Below are 7,238 nucleotides of genomic sequence, written 5' to 3'. Positions count from 1 at the left end.
CAGTCCTCAGGTGGGTCTTCCACACCCAGCACCACACTAACTCGGTTCAGCTGGGGGTTATAAGTTGGGCGCCAGTTGTCAATCCACCACACACATGAAAAAATGAGTTCTTCCAGTTCAGAGCCCCTGCTTCCAGGCTGTTGAGCCCACTTCCTGAATCTAATCGCTACCAACCATTTCTTGTAGATCTGTATTCGTTTTCTATTGCTGCTGTAACAAATGAGTACTTAGTGTAGTGGCTGAAACAACAGGCATGCATTGTCTTCTGGCTCTGGAGGCGAGTGCTCCGAGTGGATCTCACTGGGTTATACACAGTCAAGGTGACGGTGGGGCTGAGATTTTGGGGGGCGGCCTCAGGGAGGACTCAGCTGTTCTATGTGTTCCAGCTTGGGGAGGCTTCCTGCATTGCTTGGCTTCTGGCCTCCCTCCACTTTTAAAGCCAGTAACAGCGGGTCAGATTTTTTTTGCACCATGTCATTCTGACCCTCTTTGTCTCCCATTTAAGGACCTTTGTGATTATGTTGTACATACCCAGATAACCCAGCATAATCTCCCATTTTATGTGCAGCTGATTAACAACTTTTATTCCTTTTGGAACCTTAATTTTCGTTTATCATGTAACACAACATAATCTAGTACACGGACATATGTGCGGAGCCCTTAGCCAACTACCACAATATCCATCCCCAAATATGTATAATTCACACACACTCTCTCTCTCTCTTTTTCCCTCTCTTCAAAACATACACAAATGTGAACACACTGTAGACCCTCTTCTATACTCCTTCCTTTCTCCCTGTCTCCTCCTCCTTTTTATTCCCTCCCTCCCTGTCTCTTTCCTTTCCTCCTTTGCCCCCTTCCTCCTTCTTTTGTGTTAAAAAATATTCATATTTTCTTCCTGTTTTCTTTACATGGACTAACTTTAAAATGGATCCAAAGAACTTTGATTTCTTTCTTTCTTTCTTTCTTTCTTTCTTTCTTTTTTTTTTGTCTTTTGGAGACAGGGTCTCAGTATGCAGTTCAGGCTGGCCTTGAGCTCACTTTGTAGCCCAGGCTGGTCTCAAACTCACAATGATCCTCCTGCCTCAGCCTCCCGAGTGCTGGGATTATAGGTTCCACCACGCCCAGCTATAGAGCTTTGATTTCTAAGCATTCATATGGGTGTTTTAGTTGCCAGGTACCTGAAAGGGCCTGAACACAGCATCCTGGCCTTTACATTCATGACCTAGCTTACTCCCCTGTACCACTGGGAACAGGGGTGTTGATTTCCTTTTACAAATAGGCTCATTAAGAGCTAAGCCCAGGTAAGACCCCAGCTCCTTCCTTGAGCCATGTGTCTCAGATGTGCCTAGTCTTCCTTTGAGTTTCCCCGCTCTCAGCTCTGCTGGACGCACACAGGCACGTTCAGGGCGGCAGAGTGCACTATCTTGTCATTTCATGACCGCGTGGCATTCTGTCACACTGATAGATCATCATTTTGCTTGGTCACTCCCTCATTGTTGGGCATGTGAAAGGTATCTAATTTCTTGCTATAATAAATGCAACTGCCTCAAGTATGTTGTTCAAATTACTTTCATCTTCTTCATGCCTGGTGAGTTCCATGATCGGGCTCAGGAGTAGAAATCACGGCTGTCATCTCAGCGGGGTGGGTCGTGGTCAGTACCTGTTATCTTGACCGGTACAGAGATGGTTGGCAACCACCTCTTGTGGTTAGTCTGGATTCCCCTCTGGCCAGAAGAGGTTACAGTGACCCCCTGGGGGCTGGCACATCGATGCACTATAAATTCTGTGCATGCACATGTGGTGAAGTCTGGATTCACTTCCCCGGCACATAGCATAGCTCATTTCAGCATTTCCCAGGGCTACTGTGGCCACCACAAAACTGAGGGCTGAAAAGAACCACAGTATAAATCTGTGTCAAACATTAGCCAGGGAATTTAACATTAGCCAAACAGCCAATGTTATTATTAGCTGTAGCTGGCTTAACGTAGAGCTGCTGATGCATTTTCCAAAACAAGTAACACGTTTAGAGACTGAATGTGGTTGAGTGGTGTAGCCGCGAAGTTCAGCCTTTAGCTGTGTCTCTCTGAGGTAAAGCAGCCCCTTTGTGAACAAGCGGGTAATTTGAGAAAAGGAGCTGGCCACAGGAAGAGACCTTTGTTTCAGTTCCAGGGAAGGGGAGTGTGTGGTTCAGGTGGCACTGGGGACGTAGATGGATCTCCAGGGGTGTGAGGCTCTAATGAACTGGCAGAGGAGGGGAAGAGTGGGCAGTGGTCACTGTGGAGGGACGAGGAAGAGGCAGACTCTCCTGCTGCAGGGGGAGGTGACAGCACAAAGCAGAAAGGGGCGCGCCTGGGTCGGGGCTGGATTCCTGTGGAGTTCCAAGTGTCTGAGGCAAGCTGCCTCCTGGTTTTGCAAAGCATGGATATTAATAAGGGTGATTAGTAGTCATGACGTGTGAATAATAAGGGGATGGTTAATTGTCCTGGTTATGATGAACAGCAGTCACTGGGAGAGGGTGGGGGAGTTGGGAGCCCCAACACACGCGCACACACACACACACACACACGCACACACATGCACACTCACACGTGAACTGTTGTTCTTGGCTGTGCTTAGGAGACTGCGAAATCAGCAAGCTAGAGGAGGACTAGCATTTTTTAAAACAAAACCTAGTAAGGCAGAATTTTTTCTTTTTTTCCTTTTCTTTTTAAAAAGGCAGAGTTTTGAGCTGCGGGGCAGCTCAGTGGTAGGGTGCTTGCTTAGCACATATGGAGTCTTGCGTTTGACCCCAGCATTGCAAAAGAGACAGAACTATGAGGAGGTAAACACTTCCCATGTGTATCCTTCTAGTCCTTTCTTCTGTGCATATATAAATAACGGCCATGAACCGTATTTAGAAGAAAACATAATTAGTATTACATTCGGCACAGTATCTGGTAACTTGCTTTATTTTTAACTTATAAATACTTCATGTGCCCTTCACCTTGGCATTGAGTTGGCTTTGAGAATCTGATTTTTAATGAGGGTGACATTATTTGGGGCAGCAGGGAGTCTGTTAGACAAGTCCATCGATTCCCATCTTCTTCAGCTGTAGAAGCTGGGGGCCTTCGGGAAGGTGATGCCAGACAGGGTAGCTCAGTGGACCCCTGTGGACCAGGAAGCGGGGCAAAGAAGGGGCATGCCTATGTCGGAGCCTGAGCTTAATGGCTACCAGCATCTTCTGAGTGTAACCCCCCGGCCCCCCGCCACCAAGTTGAGGGTAGACAGCAGCCAGATCCTTTCCTAGGTGCAACTAGGACCCAAAGCCAGTGTTCCTGCGTGGTCCCGGAGACATCTCCCGCCACTCTGAGCTTCTTTCCCCATCTGCATGTAGGTGACACAGCGCCTACCTCTCCCCTCCCTCCAGGGGGCCTGAGATAGAAGCCCACGTAGGAAGCAGAAAAGCACTGACCAGGGGCTTCCCATCACGTGAGAAGAGACAGCAAACCCAAGAGACCTGGCTTTCCTACTGATCACCCAAGAGCCCTCAGAGCTCCCAGTTCTGAACTCCTCCGAAAGGCCAGGGAGGGCCCTGCTAGCCTCACTCGGCTGGGACACCCGGCTGCTGTCAGGATTAAGGCAAAGCAGTAATGCTTCCCATCTGCAGGCTGGGGCTGTGATAGCGGTGCCTATCTCCCGACACGGATGGGAGGGCTGACATGAAAGTAAACGCAGAGCGCTTCCAAGGATTCCTGGAACACAGTGAGTGCTCAGTGATCATCAGTGAGCGGGGTCAGTGCTGCCCTTAGGGCTGTGACTCCAGTCTGTGGACAAAGAGGACACTGAGTCACAGTTCCTTCTTTCAGGGAGGCCACATCAGCTGCCCGAGGCCTTAGCCTTAGCGCAGGGCAGTGGGCTCTGGAGCACAAAGGGAAGCTTCCCTCTGGGTGAGCAGCCTTTTGTCAGGCCTGTTCCCCCCGTGGCTGCCCCAGCCCAGGCCAGCCCCCACCCCCAGTCTTTCAAGGGCCGCGCCAGCCCCTCCCCCGCGCCGCCTCTACCGCCGCCGCAGCTCGCAGGCTGCTCCGAGAGGTGACAAAAAATTAAAATTAAAGCTAAATTAAAAAGAAGATTCCCATTTCCTCTCCCCATCACACTTCCCACCTTAATTTTATCGCAGGTTCCTTCTCGTTTTATTGACTTTTAGAAGCATCGCCACAAGATTTAGTATGGAGCAGGACGGAAGGCAATAAAACGCGCTCCGCTCGCCTCCAGTGAAGTCTGCTGGGCTGGGGGCCGGTAGGGAAGGTGTGCGAAGCGCCGGGAGGAAGGGTGCTGGGGAGGAGCCCCCCGCCCCCGTTGATGGTGGCTTTGGGCTTTTGTCCCCTAGCTGGGCCAGTTTCCTGGTGACAGAAAGAGAAACAGTCCCAACCACGCATCAGGCCAGAAAATAGCAGAATTTACTTCCCCTGCTTTAGCTTTAAAAACAATTCCAGAATTCTCCCCTCCCCCATCGCCACCCCTATTTCCTAGGACCAAGATTCCCCACCCACCAAACAGATCTTTATTTAATTTTATTTTATTTCATGCTCCGCTGGTGCAAGCATTTTTCCCCTTCTCCCCACGCTCCCTCCTTCTTTCCTCTATTTACTTTTTTTGCAGCCCCCCCCCCAGCTGTAATATCATTTTCACCCACCCACAGTGACGCTGCGTGTTTGTAATTTTCTCCTGACCCTAATGGCTTCGGTTTCCCCTCAGTATTTAAGCGGAACAAGACAGAGGTAAGTGGCAAATAAACAGCGGTTCCTATTTACGCTGCCAATTTCGGCTGATGGTGGAGAGGCTGCCTTGAAATTAACTCTGCTGCTGTCTGTCGCAGAGGAATGTTCGCTAGAGCTGAGAGCAGGCAGCTCCCGCCGCTGTGACAGCCCCTCACCCTGTTACCGCCAGGGTCTCTCTGGAGGAGGGAGGGGCTGGAGAGCTGCTGCCCGAAGGGTTTTATTTTAACAGGTTCCGCCCCCCTTCTTGGCATGGGCCTTTCACCTCTACAGACCAGCAGGTCTCCAAGTGTGGTCCCTCTGCCAACAGTATCAGAATCAGCAGAGATCTTGTTAGAAATTCAAAAGTTCTCCAGCTGCCCAGACCCATGGAATCAAAAACTTGGAGAAGAGGGTGATGGCAGTGGGTAGGATCTACCAATCGGTGCTTTAAAAAAATTTAAAAGTATTATTTACATACTATAAAATTCATCTGTTGAAACTGGGCATGGTGGTACATGTCTGTAATCCCAGCATTCAGGAGGCTGAGGCAGGAGGATCTGGAGTTAAGGTAGCCTTAAAGCTAGGCTGGATCACATAGTAAGACACTGTCTCTAAATAAATAAATAAAATGATTCAACCACTTAAAGCATATAAATACCCAATAATATTTTTATAAGTGTATGGAGTTGTGCAATCACCATCACAGTTTGGTTACAGAACATTTCTATCACTGCAGTAAGATCCATGGTGACTGTTTATAGTTAATTCCCTCTCCACGCCCCTAGTTGTAGGCAATCAACCGTGAATCTACTTTCTGTCTCCATAGATTTGCCTTTTCTGGATGATCTTTTGAGTCTGGCTTCTTTAACTGAGCCTAATGTTTGTTTCATTTTGTTAACAGCTTTAGTGAGATATAATTCACATGCCATAGTATTCACCCAGTTAAATTGTGCAAGCCAGTGGCTTTTGGTATATTCAGCTGTGCAAACATCATCACACTCAATTTTAGAACAATTTCATTACCCCACAGGGAAACTCTGTACCCCTTGGCTGTTATCTCTAAATTCCCTCATCTCTCCAGTCCTAGGTAATCACTGATCTACTTTCTGTCTGTAGAGATTTGCCTATTCTGGGCAAATAATATGTGTTCTTTGTGACTGCTTTATTTTCCAGGCTCATCCATGTTGTAATGATGTAACTGTAGTTGGGTTCTTTGTATAGCTGGACAGTATTCCCTTAACCTAATCTGCCACATTGTGTTTCTACATTCACCACTTGATGGACATATTTTGGAACAGGGATCAAACCTGGGACCTTCACAGGGAGCTACACCCCCAGTCTTTAATTTTTTTTTTTTTTTTTTAATTTGGAGACAGAGTCTCACTAAATTGCTAAATTGCTCTGATGGACATCTGGGTTGTCCACTTTTTGTTTTTTTTTCCGGTACCGGGAGCCAAACTCGACCTTGTGCTTGCCAAGCAGGCACTGTGCCGCTGAGCTAAATCCCCAGCCCCTGTCCACCCTTTTTGTTATTATGAATATGCTGCTATGAAAAATTTTGTACCAGTCTTGGAACAAAACTAAATTTTTTTTTTTTTTTTTTTTTTTTTTTGAGACAGGGTCTTACTATGTAGTGCAGGCTTACCTTGAACTCGCTTACGTTGCAACCCTAGGCTAGTCTCGAACTCCTGGGGGTCCTCCTGTCTCAGCCTCCGGAGTGCTGGGGTTACAGGTGTGTGCCGCCACACCCAGCTCTAAATCCACTTTTCAATCCCATCATACTAAATTTGAGAACCACTGCTGTAGGGCCTTCCCCATTTCTTTCTGCATCTTCCCCTCCTTCTCCCATCTTCCCACATCAAGTCCCTACCCTGTCGCACACGTGTGTTCGATGCAGGACAGTGCGCGCCTCTAACACAGGAGGACTGAGTCTGGGTGGCTTCCGGTCACTCCCCCACCGCAGCCATTTAGCGAAAACATTGTGAGAGCCCGCTCCTGGGCCCAGACTATGGGAATCCACCCTTTGAACCGCCCCAGACAAAGCCAGCAGGCCTTAGGTCCAGTGGCTTTGGCCACACGCCTGGTTCTAACCCGCCTCCTGGCGCAAGACTTGCCACAGTTCCTCAACCTCTGGGTGCCTCCCTTTTTCAGCTGGTAAAGTGGGTGCGACACACCAGACCTTCAGGAGAGCCTAGAGCGGACCTTTCACTCCGCCCTCACTGCTCCCTCCCCTCTCTCCGCCCCATTTTGGAAACTGAAGCGAAACGCTCGCTGCTGGTCAACTTGAAGTCCCTCCCGCGGCCGAGCCAGCTCGGGCGCCTGGCCCTGGGCTCGGCGCAGCAGTCTGCAGGGCGAGCTCCTCTGCAGACAGCGGGTCCCACGGGCCGGGCAGGCCTGACCGTGCAGACCACGCCGCAGCCTGCGTGGGGCAGTGCGGGAACCCCACTCCCCGGAGTTCCCGGAGCCCGAGAGCGGGAGCACCAGGCCCTCTCCGCAGCG

The 7,238-nt window shown here is 49.5% G+C and overlaps 1 long non-coding RNA gene across 1 annotated transcript; it reads right to left on the bottom strand.

Moving 5' to 3' along the window:
• Window positions 1-3,652: 3,652 nt before the first annotated feature.
• On the bottom strand, window positions 3,653-6,990 carry LOC102028814. Its single transcript, XR_262567.2, has 3 exons — window positions 6,610-6,990; window positions 4,144-4,382; window positions 3,653-3,806 (listed from the first exon to the last, which is right to left on the bottom strand). It is a non-coding gene; the product is annotated as an uncharacterized LOC102028814 (long non-coding RNA).
• Between the last annotated feature and the right edge of the window lie 248 nt (window positions 6,991-7,238).

This window comes from Chinchilla lanigera, unplaced genomic scaffold (assembly GCF_000276665.1).
Source record: "Chinchilla lanigera isolate Chin_1 unplaced genomic scaffold, ChiLan1.0 scaffold00050, whole genome shotgun sequence".
Lineage (NCBI taxonomy): Eukaryota > Metazoa > Chordata > Mammalia > Rodentia > Chinchillidae > Chinchilla > Chinchilla lanigera.
Note: the sequence above shows the minus strand (reverse complement) of the source record. Positions and strands in the feature narration are given on the sequence as shown.